Source organism: Oncorhynchus gorbuscha, linkage group LG13, assembly GCF_021184085.1.
Source record: "Oncorhynchus gorbuscha isolate QuinsamMale2020 ecotype Even-year linkage group LG13, OgorEven_v1.0, whole genome shotgun sequence".
NCBI classification, from domain to species: domain Eukaryota; kingdom Metazoa; phylum Chordata; class Actinopteri; order Salmoniformes; family Salmonidae; genus Oncorhynchus; species Oncorhynchus gorbuscha.
The window spans coordinates 22,061,749-22,080,411 of record NC_060185.1 but is presented as its reverse complement, the minus strand read 5'-3'; the positions used below and the strand labels follow the sequence as shown (position 1 = coordinate 22,080,411).

General features: G+C 46.7%; 1 protein-coding gene across 4 annotated transcripts in view; it reads left to right on the top strand.

Annotated features, from left to right (window-relative positions):
* Positions 1-3,863: 3,863 nt before the first annotated feature.
* Positions 3,864-18,663, top strand: part of LOC123992579 (ephexin-1-like) — a 53,836-nt gene continuing 39,036 nt past the window's right edge. The window contains exons 1-3 of one of the 4 annotated variants that reach the window (XM_046293822.1): positions 3,864-3,908; positions 4,590-4,687; positions 5,513-5,801. The gene's annotated coding sequence lies outside the window, so the exon portion shown is untranslated. Of the gene's footprint in view, positions 3,909-3,928; positions 4,688-5,471; positions 5,802-12,568; positions 12,600-18,663 lie in introns of those variants that run through there. The other 3 variants (XM_046293821.1, XM_046293820.1, XM_046293823.1) reach the window with 3 other exon arrangements.

Here is an 18,663-nt window from a genome sequence, read left to right as displayed (position 1 = left end):
AGGAGGGGAGCGTCACGTGGATGGGTTGAGTCACTGACGTGATCTTCCTGTCTGGGTTGGCGCCTCCCTCTGGTTTGTGTCGTGGAGAAGATATTTGTGGGCTATACTTGGCCTTGTCTCAGGGTAGTAAGTTGGTGGTTTGAAGATATCCCTCTTGTGGTGTGGGGGCTGTGCTTTGGCAAAGTGGGTGGGGATATATCCTACCTGTTTGGCCCTGTCCGGGGGTATCGTCGGACGGGGCCACAGTGTCTCCCGACCCCTCCTGTCTCAGCCTCCAGTATTTATGCTGCAATAGTTTATGTCTCAGGGGGCTCGGATCAGTCTGTTATATCTGGAGTACTTCTCCTGTCTTATTTGTTGTCCTGTGTGAATTTAAGTATGCTCCCTCTAACTCTCTTTCTTTCTTTCTTTCTTTCTTTCTTTCTTTCTTTCTTTCTTTCTTTCTTTCTTTCTTTCTTTCTTTCTTTCTTTCTTTCTTTCTCTCTCTCTTTCTCTCTCTCTTTTCTCTCTTCTCTCTGAGGATCTGAGCCCTAGGACTATGCCTCAGGACTACCTGGCCTGATGACTCCTTACTGACCCCAATCCACCTGATGTCCCCAGTCCACCTGCTGCTTCTCCAGTTTCAACTGTTCTGCCTGCAGCTCTGGAACCCTGACCTGTTCACCGGTTGTGTTACCTTGTTCCCCACCTGCTGTTTTGTACTCTCTCTCTACTTCACCTGCTGTCTCTAACTCTGAATGATTGGCTATGAAAAGCCAACTGACATTTACTCCTGAGGTGCTGACTTGTTGCACCCTCTACAAGCACTGTGATTATTATTATTTGACCCTGCTGGTCATCTATGAACGTTTGAACATCTTGGCCATGTACTGTTATAATCTCCATCCAGCACAGCCAGAAGAGGACTGGCCACCCCTCAGAGCCTAGTTCCTCTCTAATTTTCTTCCAGGTTTATGCTTTGCTAGGGAGTTTTTCCTAGCCACCGTGCTTCGACATCTGCATTGCTTGCTGTTTGCGGTTTTAGACGGCTGATGTAAAAAGGGTTTTCTAAATACATTTGATTGATGTCTGCTAGGCTGTTCAGCTTATTGCGTTATTGGCAGTTAGTTTCCCAATCCTTCTTCCTCTTATTGCTATCATGTGTTAGCAGAAGTAAGACTGGAACATAGCATCAACAGGAACTCTTAGTTCCCTTTATCCATCTGTTAAGGGCTTTGTATGACTTTGTACAGTTGCCTCTTCATGCACGAGCAATGTGTCTACCACTGATCCTTAATCTCAATTTAAAGCAAAACTTTTGTAATTACATGTGTTCCTATAATTTACAGATATTATAAAATTCCTTACACTCACTAAACACAAATGCTTTGTTTGTAAATGATGTCTGAGTGATGGAATGTGCCCCTGGCTATCTGTAAATAAAAAAAATAAAAAAAAAATGGTGCCATTGTAACGGGTTTCTTCTTCCTCCTCTGAGGAGGAGTAGTAGGAAGGATCGGAGGACCAAAATGCAGCGCGGTACGTATCAATAATGTGATTTCATGGAAAATGAATACAAAATACAAAAGAAAAAGAGAATCAAAATGAAAACCGAAACAGTCCCGAATGGTGCAAACACTGAAACGGAAAAATAATCACCCACAACTCAACGGTGAAACCAGGCTACCTAAGTATGGTTCTCAATCAGGGACAACGATTGACAGCTGCCTCTGATTGAGAACCATACCAGGCCAAACACAGAAATCCCCTCCCCCCAAAGGTGCGGACTCCGGCCGCAAAACCTATAGGGGAGGGTCTGGGTGGGCGTCTGTCCGCGGTGGAGGCGCGGGACGTGGACCCCACTCCACCATAGTCTTAGTCCGCCTCTTAACCTGCCTCCGTGGCCTCGCCGCTGACCTCGGACTTGGGACCCTAGCCACAGGTCCCGAATGGACGGGAGATTCCGGCAGCACCGGACAGGCGGGAGACTCCGGCAGCTCAAATCAAATCAAATCAAATTTTATTTGTCACATACACATGGTTAGCAGATGTTAATGCGAGTGTAGCTCTGCAGCTCCTGACTGACCGGTGCTGCCGGAATCTCCCGTCCATTCGGGACTGTTTCGGTCAGGAGCTGCCAGAGCCGCCGGTCAGTCAGGAGCTGCCAGAGCAGTCCGTCACTCTGGAGCTGCCGGAATCGCCCGTCACTCCGGAGCTGCCGGAATCGCCCTTCACTCCGGAGCTGCCGGAGTCTCCAGTCCATTTGGGACTGTTTCGGTTTTCATTTTGATTCTCTTGTTATTTTGTATTCAGTCTCAAATTATATTATGGATACATACCACGCTGCATTTTGGTCCTCCGATCCTTGCTACTACTCCTCCTCATTAGAGGAAGACAACCGTTACAGCCATATGTTTCGCTTAATATCAGGAATTTGAAATTATTTTCACTTTTGAAACTTAAGTACATTTGAGCAATTCCATTTGCTTTTGATACTTAAGTATATTGAAACCAAAGAATTTTACTCAAGTAGTATTTTACTGGGTGACTTTCACTTTTACTTGAGTCATTTTCTGTTAAGGTATCTTTATTTTGACTTAAGTATGACAATTTAGTACTTTTCCACCACTGAGTATTTACATACCCAGCTTGGGACAGACCTACAGGAGTTTTTGTTGGTTATGTTGTCGTAGTTGTGCCTAGGGGGGCATATGGGGGAGGGGATTCTGTTTCCTCCAGGTAGGTGTTTGTTCCCCTGTGTGCTGAGGGTGTCAGGTTCTTGTCCAGTTTTGGCATTTAGGTCACCACAGACTAGTACATGTACCTGGGCCTGGAAATGTCCCTGGGCCTGGAAATGATTGCCTTCCCCCTCCAGGATGGAGAAGCTGTCTTCATTAAAGTATGGGGATTCTTGTGGGGGGATATAGGGAGTACACAGGAGGACATTTTTCTCTGTTGAGATCATTTCCTTTTGAATTTCTAGCCAAATGTTCCTATTTTGATGAATTTAACAGAGTGAGTTAGGTCTGCTCTATACCAAATTAGCATACCTCTTGAGTCCCTTCCCTGTTTTACACCTGGTAGTTTGGTGGATGGGACTACCAGTTCTCTGTAACTTAGAGGGCAACCAGTGGATCCCTCTTCTCTATACCATGTTTTTTGTAGGATGACAATGTCTGTATTTCTGATTTCTTTGGTGAAGTCCAGATTCCTGCTCTTCAGGCCAAAGGCAGATGACCTCAGGTCTCGGATATTCTAGGATGAAATAATGAAGGCTTTGTGTTCCATAATGTGTCCAATGTTGTTAGCCGTGTGGTTTGCAGCCATGTGGTTACACATCTCCCTCTCTCTATCTCGCTCTCCCTCTCACTGTCTGTTAGTTCAGAAACCAACCTTTTCGATATACTGTTGACAAAAGGAGGATGAGAGTACTGATAGTCACTATAAGTAAACATCCTTTACACTTTGCCTCTCTCTCTTTTCCTTCTTTCTACTGTACCTACACACTTTCTCTCTATTCAAATATTACTCATGTAGATACTGTATGTGTGTTGGTCTCATGACAACTATAATCTTCTTCTTCGTCTTAGTCTTCTTGTTTGATATAATGGCAGTGTGCAAACCAATGTTAAAGGTGGATGTCGCCACCTACTGTTCAGAAGTGTGTGGTCAATCATGGTTTACAACATTAGCTCCACATTTCTAAATCCTACATAACTCAGTACTTCTGGGAAAATAAAAAAGAGCCTTCAAGTAGATCCTCCCTCAACCCCAAATCTCTTCCAAACACCCCGAACCCTGTCCAACCCAACACTAACCTTTGACCTCACAGAACAGCTCAATATGATTGGTTGGGTAGATCCAGTCAACAAAGCTGTGTGATTCACACAAACACACCCCACGCCCGTCTGAGGAGAGGAGTCAATAGGGTGAGTCTGGAAAGGTGTGGTGACTGTGCCTTCAACATCCCCTTTGTTGTTTTGTTGATGTAACGTGAGATTGTTTCTGTTATTATTGAGACGTCAAGAAGATCTCTGTGCCTTATTGTGCCTCTAATCTATTATTAGAAATTAGAATCTTTCTCAGTGACACTATAACTATTGTGGTTGGAGGATCAAGACAGAAACAGATAGTGATTCCTGTGGCGTTCTGTATAAGACATGCAGCTTCAGAGAGCTTGTGTTGTTACTCTGTCAGCCTTCCTTCCCCTATCTTTTGGATGTTGTGTAAATGTGTTTGACCCCCAGCCCCTTTCCGCCTGGTCTGATTAGAGGGAGGGAGTTTGATGGTTCGAGGCGAGCACTCTGCTCATACGAGGCCTCGCTGAGTCTCTTTCTCTGCATTATGTCATAATGGAGCCCTGGAATAGTATCTTCTGCTGCTGCGTGGAGAAATACAGAGCGAACTTTGAACTCTATTGGTCAGCTGCCTGGAGATAAGGAAGGTAGTGGGGAGCCGGTTTAGAGAGGCCACCACATGACAAGCAGGACAACAAGCGACACGTCAGCTGGAGACACAGTTCTGTACCACACTGGAGGACCGACAGGAGAACTGGCAGGTGTACTGGCTTTTAGTGTGTTCTCTGATGTGCGCCAATAACCCCTATACAGGAGAATACATGGTATACACCACTTGGGAACACATCGATGATCTCGAGAGGAGGGATATAAAAAAGTCCTAAAGGAGGGATCAGTGTTCCCTGGTACAGGTAAGTGGCTTTTCTGGTTCTCCAGAGCACAGAAGAGCAGAGCAGAGACAGTCAGACATGCAGGTGAGGCCAGGCAGACAGTCAGACATGCAGGTGAGGCCAGGCAGACAGTCAGACATGCAGGCTAGCCTCTGGAATGTCTTTCAGTAGGCCAAATAAAGACAGCACAGCAGTGGTATTCAAAGTCTGCAGTGGTGTTTCCAAAATAAAATACAAATTAAGAGTACAGGTCATTGTATGGGACAATATAATAACGTTTTTGAGAAAGAGATTTAGATAAATGTATTTATTGGTTTCTTTTCATTTTGAAAAGATGAAAATGTAATTAATTGAAAGTTATTTGTTGATTTAAAAATCGAAATGTACTGATTTTAAAGTTGTTGTCATTGTATTTGGGGTGGGGTTATAAGAAATTATTGCGAGAAAATAAAATGGAGTCCCCAGAAATTCTGGCGGAAGAAATGGGATCCCCGTTGTAAAACTTTGAGTACCTCTGAGTGAGAATAGTAGATAGGGCGGGTTATACACAGAATCATTTCAGCTTAAGGAGAGAGGGGGCTGACTCTGATTGGCTCCATGGGTGACTAACACTCCTGCCCCAAAGGCAGGGGAAGGCGAGAGAGAGAGAGAGAGAGAGAGAGAGAGAGAGAGAGAGAGCGACAGGCCTCAGTGTGCCATGCAGTCGCTAACCTATGTGAGAATGAGCCCTGAAGTGTGTGCTGTGTTGTTGTGTTGCCTCACCGGGACTTGAGATTGACAGGGATGGATTTGCTCCTTAATTCAGGCTAACGTTTGATGGATTCTACGCTCTCCTCTGTCCCGAAGCCAAAACCTACAGGAACAACCCCACAGTCCCGGATCTGAGAACAGGAGTGGGACACACACCCCAAACGGAGCTTGGAGCCCGTTGTCATGGCGATGACGGCCCTGTTCAGGGGCAAGTGGGGTCAAAAGTCACAGGAGCCCCCTGAGAAGCGGCCCGCAGCGCCGGTGCACTCCAGAAATCACGAGGAGGATGAGGAGGATGACCGGGTCATCGCCCCCATCCGTAGGAACTCCCGTTTCTACCGTTCCATGAGGAAGAAGAGGCTGGCCGCATCAGAACAACATGAAAGTAAGAATAGAATACACCCCTCTTCCCTTCCGCTCTGAATTTCACCAAGTGTCTATCTTTTGTATGCTACAGTGGAGAGTCATTAAGTTTGAGAATACAATCACTAATTCAGTTTGAAAATACCTGGGATTTAGGTAGCATGGAATGCTGGTAATCTTTGTCTACAGCAGTTTTAGGAAAGTTCTGAAGTTTGTCTCCATCTAATTTCATGGAAGGACCTAATTCTAGAGTTTAAAGCTGAGCTGGTTGGTTAACTGGATCTCTTTAGCAGTGGTGGAAAAATGATCAACTTTTCATACATTGAGGAAAGATGCCTTAATGGAAAATGACTCAAATAAAGTGAAAGCCACCCAGTAAAATACTACTTGAGTGAGTCTGAAAGTGTTTGGTTTTAAATATACTCAAGTATCAAAAATGAAATTAATTGCTTAAATACACTACATGACCAGAAATATGTGGACACCTGCTCATGGAACATCTCATTCCAAAATCATGGGCATTAATATGGAGTTGGTCCCTCCTTTGCTGCTATAACAGCCTCCACTCACCTGTGAAGGCTTTCCCCTAGATGTTGAAACATTTCTGTGGGGACTTGTCTCCATTCAGCCACAACTGATGTTGAGCCTGACTCTTAGTCTGCATTCCAATTCATCACAAAGGTGTTTGATGGGGTTGAGGTCAGGGCTCTGTGCAGGCCAGTCAACTTCCTCAACACTGATTGGCATTGCGCATGGTGATCTTAGGCTTGGGTGCAGCTGCTCGGCTATGGAAACCCACTTCATGAAGCTCCCGACGAACAGTTCTTGTGCTTACGTTGCTTCCAGAGTCAGTTTAGAACAGTAGTGAGTGTTGCAACCGGGGACAGATGATTTTTATGCACAATGCGGTTCAGCACTCGGCAGTACCATTCTGTGAGCTTGTGTGGCCTACCACTTCGCGGGAGAGCCGTTGTTGCTCCTACACGTTTCCACTTCACAATAACAGGACTGGGGCAGCTCTAGCAGGGCATACATTTGATGAACTGACTTGTTGGAAAGGTGGCATCATATGACGGTGCCACGTTGAAAGTCACTGAGCTCTTCAGTAAGGCCATTCAAATGCACATGTTTGTCTATGGAGATTGCATGGCTGTTTGCTCGATTTTATACACCAGTCAGCAACGGTGTGGCTTAAATAGCCGAATACACTAATTTGAAGGGTTATCCACATACTTTTGTGTACATGTAGTGTATACTGAAACATCAACAGTAATAGGTTCAATCATTTCAAATTCCTTATATTAAAGGAATACTTAGATTCTGGCAATGAAACCCGGTTTCTACTTCCCCAGAGTCAAATGAACTCCTGGATACCATTTTTATGTCTCTTCATCCAGTATGAAGGAAGTTAGAGGTATTCGCGAGCCAATACAAACTGGTGTTAGAGCAATGTCTGGAAGTCTATGATATTTTCTACAGTAGCATGCTAGCAGTTACCATACACTTCCAGTCATTGCGATATATAGATACCATAGACTTCCAGTCATTGCGATATATAGATACCATAGACTTCCAGTCATTGCGATATATAGATACCATAGACTACCAGTCATTGCGATATATAGATACCATACACTTCCAGTCAATGTACTAATGCTAAACTCAGCAAAAAAAGGAATGTTCTCTCACTGTCAACTGTGTTCATTTTCAGCAAACTTAACATGTGTAAATATTTGTAAGAACCTAACAAGATTCAACAACTGAGACATAATAGTGAACAAGTTCCACAGACATGTGACTAACAGAAATGGAATAATGTGTCCCTGAACAAAGGTGTTGGTCAAAATCAAAGGTAACAGTCGGTATCTGGTGTGGCCACCAGCTGCATTAAGTACTGCAGGGCATCTCCTTCTCATGGACTGCACCAGATTTGCCAGTTCTTGCTGTCAGATGTTACCCCACTCTTCAATATATAATATATAATAATATAATAATAATAATAGTGCAGGTGCTTCCACCAAAGCACCTGCAAGTTCCCGGACATTTGCGAGTCATCACCCTCTGATCCAACAGGTCAATGGGATTGAGATCCGGGCTCTTCGCTGGCAATGGCAGAACACTGGCAATCCTATCTTGCAGGAAATCACACACAGAACAAGCAGTATGGCTGGTGACATTGTCATGCTGGAGGGTCATGTAAGGATGAGCCTGCAGGAAGGGTACTACATGAGTGAGGAGGATGTCTTTCCTGTAATGCACAGCGTTGAGATTGCCTGCAATGACAACAAGCTCAGTCTGATGACGCTGTGACACACCGCCCCCAGACCATGATGGACCCTCCACCTCCAAATCGATCCGACTCCAGAGTACAGGTCTCAGTGTAAACGCGAGTCCGACCATCACCCATGATGAGACAAAACCACGACTCGTCAGTGAAGAGCACTTTTTGCCAGTCCTGTCTGGTCCAGCGACGATGGGTTTGTGCCCATAGGCGACATTGTTGTCGGTGATGTCTGGTGTCACACCTGCCTTACAACAGGCCTACAAGCCCTCAGTCCAGCCTCTCTCAGCCTATTGCGGACATTCTGAGCACTGATGGAGGGATTGTGCATTCCTGGTGTAACTAGGGCAGTTGTTGTTGCCAACCTTTAACTGTCCCGCAGGTGTGATGTTCGGATGTACCAATCCTGTGCAGGAGATGTTACATGTGTCCTCGCAGTGGCAGACCAATCAGCTGTCTGTCCTGTCTCCCTCTAGCGCTGTCTTAGATGTCTCACAGTATGGGCATTGCAATGTATTGCCCTGGCCACATCCGCAGTCCTCATGCCTCCTTGCAGCTTGCCTAAGGTACGTACACGCAGATGAGCAGGGACCCTGGGCATATTTCTTTTGGAGTCTGTACAAAGGCCTCTTTAGTGTCCTAAGTTTTCATAACTGTGACCTTAATTGCCTACCGTCTGTAAGCTGTTAGTGTCTTAATGACTGTTCCACAGGTGCATGTTCATTAATTGTTCATGGTTCATTGGACAAGCATGGGAAACAGTGTTTAAACCCTTTACAATGAAGATTTGTGAAGTTATTTGGATTTTTATGAATTATCTTTGAAAGACAGGGTCCTGAAAAGGGGACGTTTGTTAGCAACTTCCCTCAAACTGCACACAGATACAAAAATTGTATCCACGAATTCATCTGACTCTGGGGAAGTAGATAAAGGGCATTTCCCAAATCCTGAATTAGCACTTTAAGCAAACCAGATGGCATGATTTTCTTTAGGAATGTGGTGAAATTAAAGTTGTCAAAAATGTAAATAGTTGTTATTCTTTGGTGTTCCATAGACCACAGAACAGGAGCGGTTGTATTGTTCTACAGAGAACACAGGCTTGATGGTAGGCCGGTCCTGAGAGCTAATGAAACCAGAGGAACCAGTTCCAATGTTTTAAAATATGTGTGATGCCTGTTCTTCTAGCCACCCACCTTTAACCTCCAGCCTGTAAGCTTCATATAGCCTGAGGCTGGAGAGGAGAGCTACCACCACTGAAATACACCTTTACCACTGGCCAAAAAATGGTTGAATCAACGTTGTTTTCACATAATTACAATGTGATGACATTGAATCAACTTGGAAAACTGCTTGTATTCGCAAAAAGTCATCAACAAGGGAATTTCCTTTTCTATTAAGTGAAATTCAATAACAGGGTGACCTTTTTTTTGTTGATTTCACATTAAATTCAAGTTAAATTCACATTAGTTGACAACTCAACCAAGTGAAAATCAAAACTAGACGTGGAACTGACGTCTGTGCCCAGTGGGTTGTTAACATTTAGTACATACCATAATATATTGCTATTGACAACAAAGTATTCAGATACATGATGTGTAGGCCAATGGACAATGAACTGTGTGACTACACTAGTGCATTCTATGGCAGTATTGTATGAACAGTGTGACTACACTAGTGCATTCTATGGCAGTATTGTATGAACAGTGTGACTACACTAGGGCATTCTATGGCAGTATTGTATGAACAGTGTGACTACACTAGGGCATTCTATGGCAGTATTGTATGAACAGTGTGACTACACTAGTGCATTCTATGGCAGTATTGTATGAACAGTGTGACTACACTAGGGCATTCTATGGCAGTATTGTATGCTGTTTTTATTTCAACCATCCCCCTTTTTTGTTTATTACCCCAAATAAAGGTGACACCTGTACATGGTGCAGGTTTCCAGGAATAGACACAGACCGCTAATTTCTGTAGGACTCTTTCCTGGTCCCTGGTAGACTTTGCCCAGCCTGTGGGATAGGCTTTTAGGGTGTGAGGGAAATTGCTTTATTTATGACCAGTTAGGTCAGGAGAGTCAGGTGCCCTAGTTAAACAAGAGTACGTTGTAAAACTGTTCATAAAACATATGGGACCATTCTAAAATAGGATGAGAAGAGATGCTACTCTTAGATGACGTAAGCATCAAAAACTGTAACCGTTGATCTTTAATTCTTGAAGGATTTGAGTCCTTTGAGATGAAGTCAAACCATTATTCAACCTCTAGTCAAAGCTGGTTACGATTTTCCCTTTGGGGAAAACCTTATCTTATCTCTGTCCAAGTGCTCTTTCTTATTATGGGAGTTGTATAACAATTGTTGTTGAACTTTTTCATTCCCCATACGCTCTCAAAACAATCTTGAATCTACAGGAATGATGTACAGTAATGGCTGGATGAGTTTAGAAAGCCAGGTTGACGTTTGTGTAAGCGACCTACATGTTGGTTAGTAAGGAGTTTGTTGTGGATGTTCTGAACAGTACTGGGACAGCTGCACTTTTAGTGCCGGATTGTGGATGTGTTTTTTTCTGTATATTGCTATGAACAAGTGCTGTGGGTGCCCTTGTATGGAACTGGACTGGCTGTTCCATGGCTACTGAGGTGTAAGGGACTGGAATGGCTGTGTTTCCTAGCCACTGAGATGTGTGGGACTTGACTGTCTGTTTCGTAACTACTGAGGTGTGTGTGGGACTGGACTGGCTGTTTTGTGGTAGGTTCTAATTATCAGAGGACACGATGAAAGCTCAAACCAAGTTTATTCTTCCCAAAGGATCGAACAGCTGGACAGAAAATGACATATTCACACAAGCACTGATATTTAACCTTTTATCCGATGCGGAGTCTCCTCCTACACATCTGAACAGCCAATGCATATCTGTTGCTAGACAGAACCTCAGTGATATCTGTTCTTCCTCACTTCATCTGACCTGACCTCTGCCCCAAAGTGCTCACTCCTCCCCAACTCCAGGCTGTCATGGTGACTGGTACCAGTGTCTCTTCTCCTCCCAGATGATGCCTCCCATAGGATCCCTGATGGCTAATAACAACATATCCTGACATAATGTAACTGTTATACATTACCCTCTCTCCCTCAGTGACATGAATAAGTATATTTCATATTCTCAGAACCCAACAGTAGCTACTGAAGTCTGTGTGTGTGTGTAGGACTGGACTGGCTGTTTCCTAGCTACTGATGTGTGTGGGGGACTGGACTGGCTGTTTCCTAGCTACTGACGTGTGTGTGTGTGTGTGTGTGTGTGTGTGTGTGTGTGTGTGTGTGTGTGGGTGGTGTGTGTGTGTGTGTGTGTGTGTGTGTGGGGGGGGGGGCTGGGCTGGCTGTTTCCTAGCTACTGAGGTGTGTGGGGGACTGGGCTGGCTGTTTCCTAGCTACTGAGGTGTGTGTGGGACTGGACTGTTTGTTTCTTAGCTACTGAGGTGTGTGTGTGACTGGACTGTCTGTTTCCTAGCTACTGAGGTGTGTGTGGGACTGGACTTGCTGTTTCCTAGCTACTAATGTGTGTGTGTGGGACTGGACTGGCTGTTTCCTAGTTACTGCGGTGTGTGTGTGTGTGGGACTGGCTGTTTCCTAGCTACTAAGGTGTGTGTGTGTGTGGGACTGGACTGGCTGTTTCCTAGATACTTAGGTAGGTGTGTGTGGGACTAGACTGGCTGTTTCCTAGATACTTAGGTGCGTGTGTGGGACTGGACTGGCTGTTTCCTAGATACTTAGGTGCGTGTGTGGGACTGGGGCTGTTTCCTAACTACTGGGTGTGTGTGTGTGTGTGTGTGTGTGTGTGTGTGGGGGGGCTGGGCTGGCTGTTTCCTAGCTATACTTAGGTGCGTGTGTGGGACTGGACTGGCTGTTTCCTAACTACTGACTGGCTGTTTCCTAGATACTTAGGTGCGTGTGTGGGACTGGACTGGCTGTTTCCTAGATACTTAGTTGCGTGTGTGGGACTGGACGGCTGTTTCCTAACTACTGAGGTGTGTGTGTGTGTGTGTGTGTGTGTGTGTGTGTGTGTGTGTGTGTGTGTGTGTGTGTGTGTGTGTGTGTGTGTGTGTGTGTGTGTGTGTTGTGACGGCCCTGAATTTTTCTGAACCGTCTCAGTTCTTCTCCTTCCAATAGGGCGCTTCCTCTTCAATTCCCAATTAAATAGTGCTTCTCCTTCCAATAGGGCGCTTTCCCTTTAATTCCCAATTAAATAGTGCTTCTCCTTCCAATAGGGCGCTTTCCCTTTAATTCCCAATTAAATAGCCAGCATCAGCTGCGCAAAAAGGAGGTTGTGATGGAGATGTGAATGAGGATGTGTTCAACGCTCAGTTCCGAAGCGTCTCTATTCCGTTTGTTTTGTTGCCGTTATACGTGTGTTTTGTAGCCCAATAGAATTTACCCAGGATCGGATCCACTCTTTGCGTCCGTGGACTACGCTTCTTCGTGGCCTTTCTCCGCTGGAGATCTTTTGGCGGATTGTCTGACTGACTACAACCTTTTGTATAGGGTATTTCATTTGTTTTGATGTGATGTATACGGTGATGATTTATGTAGTTAGTTGTAGTTGAGGACTTAATAAGAGTTGATACGCTTTAAAGTTCTGTGGTAAAATAATTGTATGATTTAATACTGGGTTTACGCTACACTTGAATGAACGGACAAACATTGCGTGACAAAGGTCACTTGAGTTCCCTGAACTCCTTTACCGGGCTGGACTCTTTAGACCCGAGGTACAGGACATTTCTGGAGGAACCAGAACTCATTGTGATATTATTATGTGTATGTAATCATTGATGTTGCTAATACAACCCACGCAAAATAATAGTTGTTTTTATAGTTCTTTCCAATGTTTTAAGGGTTTATGAAAAGTTTATTTCCATCCTGACTTTTACACAAGTGCTTTGTATTGGTGTAGACTTGACGGACCAGATGGGACTCATTCCCTCCCAAACCAAAAGGAGAAACCAATGTTTTCTCTGGTAGGAACAACCAACCTGGCACCCCTATAAATAATAACCTCAAGTCAAAACCGTTACTGTGTGTGTGTGTGACTGGACTGGCTGTTACCTAGCTACTGAGGTCTGTGTGTGTGTGACTGGACTGGCTGTTTCCTAGCTACTGAGGTCTGTGTGTGGGACAGGGCTGGCTGTTTCCTAGCTACTGAGGTGTGTGTGGGACTGGACTGGCTGTTTCCTAGCTACTGAGGTGTGTGTGTGTGTGTGTGTGTGTGTGTGTGTGTGGACTGGCTGTTTCTTAGCTACTGAGATGTGTGTGTGTGTGTGTGTGTGACTGGACTGGCTGTTTCTTAGCTACTGAGATGTGTGTGTGTGTGTGTGTGTGACTGGACTGGCTGTTTCTTAGCTACTGAGATGTGTGTGTGTGTGTGTGTGACTGGACTGGCTGTTTCTTAGCTACTGAGATGTGTGTGTGTGTGTGTGTGGGACTGGCTCTTTCATAGCTACTGAGGTTTGTGTGTGTGTGTGTGGGGGACTGGCTGTTTCATAGCTACTGAGGTGTGTGTGTGTGGGGGACTGGCTGTTTCATAGCTACTGAGGTGTGTGTGTGTGTGTGTGTGTGTGTGTGTGTGGGACTGACTGTTTCATAGCTACTGAGGTGTGTGTGGGACTGGCCTTTTCACAGCTACTGAGCTGTGTGTGTGTGTGGGGGGGACTGGCTGTTTCATAGCTACTGAGGTGTGTGTGTGTGTGTGTGTGTGTGTGTGTGTGTGTGTGTGGTGTATGGGTGTGGGACTGGCTGTTTCATAGCTGCTGAGGTGTATGTGTGTGGGACTGGCTGTTTCATAGCTACTGAGGTGTGTGTGTGTGTGGGGGACTGGCTGTTTCATAGCTACTGAGGTGTGTGTGTGTGGGACTGGCTGTTTCATAGCTACTGAGGTGTGTGTTGGACTGGCTGTTTCACAGCTACTGAGGTGTGTGTGTGGGGGGGGGACTGGCTGTTTCATAGCTACTGAGGTGTGTGTCTGTGGAACTGGCTGTTTCATAGCTACTGAGGTGTGTGTGTGTGTGTGTGTGTGTGTGTGGGACTGGCTGTTTCATAGCTACTGAGGTGTGTGTGTGTGGCTGTTTCAACTGGCTGTTTCATGTGGAACTGGCTGTTTCATAGCTACTGAGGTGTGTGTGTGTGGAACTGGCTGTTTCATAGCTACTGAGGTGTGTGTGTGTGTGTGTGTGGGACTGGCTGTTTCATAGCTACTGAGGTGTGTGTGTGTGGAACTGGCTGTTTCATAGCTACTGAGGTGTGTGTGTGTGGAACTGGCTGTTTCATAGCTACTGAGGTGTGTGTGTGTGGGACTGGCTGTTTCATAGCTACTGAGGTGTGTGTGTGTGGGACTGGCTGTTTCATAGCTACTGAGGTGTGTGTGTGTGGGACTGGCTGTTTCATAGCTACTGAGGTGTGTGTGTGTGGGACTGGCTGTTTCATAGCTACTGAGGTGTGTGTGTGGGACTGGCTGTTTCATAGCTACTGAGGTGTGTGTGTGTGTGGGACTGGCTGTTTCATAGCTACTGAGGTGTGTGTGTGGGACTGGCTGTTTCATAGCTACTGAGGTGTGTGTGTGGGACTGGCTGTTTCATAGCTACTGAGGTGTGTGTGTGGGACTGGCTGTTTCATAGCTACTGAGGTGTGTGTGTGGGACTGGCTGTTTCATAGCTACTGAGGTGTGTGCGTGGGACTGGCTGTTTCACAGCTACTGAGCTGTGTGTGTGTGTGTGTGTGGGACTGGCTGTTTCATAGCTACTGAGGTGTGTGCGTGGGACTGGCTGTTTCATAGCTACTGAGGTGTGTGCGTGGGACTGGCTGTTTCATAGCTACTGAGGTGTGTGCGTGGGACTGGCTGTTTCATAGCTACTGAGGTGTGTGCGTGGGACTGGCTGTTTCATAGCTACTGAGGTGTGTGCGTGGGACTGGCTGTTTCATAGCTACTGAGGTGTGTGCGTGGGACTGGCTGTTTCATAGCTACTGAGGTGTGTGCGTGGGACTGGCTGTTTCATAGCTACTGAGGTGTGTGCGTGGGACTGGCTGTTTCATAGCTACTGAGGTGTGTGTGTGTGCGTGCGTGGGACTGGCTGTTTCATAGCTACTGAGGTGTGTGTGTGTGCGTGTGTGGGACTGGCTGTTTCATAGCTACTGAGGTGTGTGTGTGTGTGTGGGCCTGGCTGTTTCACAGCTATTGGGGTGTGTGTGTGTGGGACTGGCTGTTTCATAGCTACTGAGGTGTGTGCATGGGACTGGCTGTTTCATAGCTACTGAGGTGTGTGTGTGTGGGACTGGCTGTTTCATAGCTACTGAGGTGTGTGTCTGTGGAACTGGCTGTTTCATAGCTACTGAGGTGTGTGTGTGTGTGTGTGTGTGGGACTGGCTGTTTCATAGCTACTGAGGTGTGTGTGTGGGACTGGCTGTTTCATAGCTACTGAGGTGTGTGTGTGGGACTGGCTGTTTCATAGCTACTGAGGTGTGTGTGGGACTGGCTGTTTCATAGCTACTGAGGTGTGTGTGTGGGACTGGCTGTTTCTGGCTGTTTCATGGCTGCTAGCTACTGAGGTGTGTGTGTGGGACTGGCTGTTTCATAGCTACTGAGGTGTGTGCGTGGGACTGGCTGTTTCACAGCTACTGAGCTGTGTGTGTGTGTGGGACTGGCTGTTTCACAGCTACTGAGGTGTGTGTGTGTGGGACTGGCTGTTTCATAGCTACTGAGGTGTGTGTGTGTGGGACTGGCTGTTTCATAGCTACTGAGGTGTGTGGCTGTTTCATAGCTACTGGACTGGCTGTTTCATAGCTACTGAGGTGTGTGCGTGGGACTGGCTGTTTCATAGCTACTGAGGTGTGTGCGTGGGACTGGCTGTTTCATAGCTACTGAGGTGTGTGCGTGGGACTGGCTGTTTCATAGCTACTGAGGTGTGTGCGTGGGACTGGCTGTTTCATAGCTACTGAGGTGTGTGTGTGTGTGTGTGTGTGTGTGGGGACTGGCTGTTTCACAGCTACTGAGGTGTGTGCGTGGGACTGGCTGTTTCATAGCTACTGAGGTGTGTGTGTGTGGGACTGGCTGTTTCATAGCTACTGAGGTGTGTGTGTGTGTGGGGACTGGCTGTTTCATAGCTACTGAGGTGTGTGTGTGGGACTGGCTGTTTCATAGCTACTGAGGTGTGTGTGTATGGGACTGGCTGTTTCATAGCTACTGAGGTGTGTGTGTGTGTGTGACTGGACTGGCTGTTTCTTAGCTACTGAGATGTGTGCGTGTGTGTGTGTGTGTGTGACTGGACTGGCTGTTTCTTAGCTACTGAGGTGTGTGGGACAGGACTGGCTGTTTCTTAGCTACTGAGATGTGTGTGTGTGTGTGACTGGACTGGCTGTTTCTTAGCTACTGAGGTGTGTGGGACAGGACTGGCTGTTTCTTAGCTACTGAGATGTGTGTGTGGGACTGGACTGGCTGTTTCTTAGCTACTGAGATGTGTGTGTGGGACTGGACTGGCTGTTTCCTAGCTACTGAGGTGTGTGTGTGTGTGGGACTGGACTGGCTGTTTCCTAGCTACTGATGTGTGTGTGTGTGTGTGTGTGTGTGTGTGTGTGGTGTGTGTGTGTGTGTGGGACTGGACTGGCTGTTTCCTAGCTACTGAGGTGTGTGTGTGGGACTGGACTGGCTGTTTCCTAGCTACTGAGGTGTGTGTGTGTGGGACTGGACTGACTGTTTCATAGCTACTGAGGTGTGTGTGTGTGTGTGTGTGTGTGTGTGGGACTGACTGTTTCATAGCTACTGAGGTGTGTGTGTGTGGGACTGACTGTTTCATAGCTACTGAGGTGTGTGTGTGGGACTGACTGTTTCATAGCTACTGAGGTGTGTGTGGGACTGACTGTTTCATAGCTACTGAGGTGTGTGTGGGACTGGGTGTTTCATAGCTACTGAGGTGTGTGTGGGACTGACTGTTTCATAGCTACTGAGGTGTGTGGTGTGTGTGGGGGACTGGCTGTTTCATAGCTACTGAGGTGTGTGTGTGGGAAAGGACTGGCTGTTTCCTAGCTACTGAGGTGTGTGTGTGTGTGTGTGTGTGTGTGTGGGTGGGGGGGGGACTGGCTGTTTCATAGCTACTGAGGTGTGTGTGGGACAGGACTGGCTGTTTCCTAGCTACTGAGGTGTGTGTGTGTGTGTGTGTGTGGGGGACTGGACTGGCTGTTTCCTAGCTACTGAGGTGTGTGTGGGACTGGACTGGCTGTTTCCTAGCTACTGAGGTGTGTGTGGGACTGGACTGGCTGTTTCCTAGCTACTGAGGTGTGTGTGTGGGACAGGACTGGCTGTTTCCTAGCTACTGAGGTGTGTGTGTGTGGACAGGACTGGCTGTTTCATAGCTACTGAGGTGTGTGTGTGGGACAGGATTGGCTGTTTCATAGCTACTGAGGTGTGTGTGTGGGACAGGACTGGCTGTTTCCTAGTTGCTGAGGTGTGTGTGTGTGTGTGTGTGTGTGGGGACTGACTGTTTCATAGCTACTGAGGTGTGTGTGTGTGGGACTGACTGTTTCATAGCTACTAAGGTGTGTGTGTGTGTGTGTGTGTGTGTGTGTGGGACTGGCTGTTTCACAGCTACTGAGGTGTGTGTGTGGGACTGGCTGTTTCACAGCTACTGAGGTGTGTGTGTGAGACTGGCTGTTTCACAGCTACTGAGGTGTGTGTGTGTGTGTGTGTGTGTGTGGGGACTGGCTGTTTCACAGCTACTGAGCTGTGTGTGTGTGTGTGGGACTGGCTGTTTCATAGCTACTGAGGTGTGTGTGTGTGTGTGGGACTGGCTGTTTCATAGCTACTGAGGTGTGTGTGTGTGTGTGGTGTGTGTGGGACTGGCTGTTTCACAGCTACTGAGCTGTGTGTGTGGGACTGGCTGTTTCATAGCTACTGAGGTGTGTGTGTGGGACTGGCTGTTTCATAGCTACTGAGGTGTGTGTGTGGGACTGGACTGGCTGTTTCATAGCTACAGATGTGTGTGTGTGTGTGACTGGACTGGCTGTTTCTTAGCTACTGAGATGTGTGTGTGTGTGTGTGTGTGACTGGACTGGCTGTTTCTTAGCTACTGAGGTGTGTGGGACAGGACTGGCTGTTTCTTAGCTACTGAGATGTGTGTGTGGGACTGGACTGGCTGTTTCCTAGCTACTGAGGTGTGTGTGTGGGACTGGACTGGCTGTTTCCTAGCTACTGAGGTGTGTGTGTGTGGGACTGGACTGGCTGTTTCCTAGCTACTGACTGGCTGTTTCCTAGCTACTGAGGTGTGTGTGTGTGGGACTGGACTGACTGTTTCATAGCTACTGAGGTGTGTGTGTGTGTGTGTGTGTTTTGTGTGGGACTGACTGTTTCATAGCTACTGAGGTGTGTGTGTGTGGGACTGACTGTTTCATAGCTACTGAGGTGTGTGTGGGACTGACTGTTTCATAGCTACTGAGGTGTGTGTGTGTGTGGGACTGACTGTTTCATAGCTACTGAGGTGTGTGTGTGTGTGTGTGTGTGTGTGTGTGTGTGTGTGTGTGGGACTGGCTGTTTCATAGCTACTGAGGTGTGTGTGTGGGACTGGCTG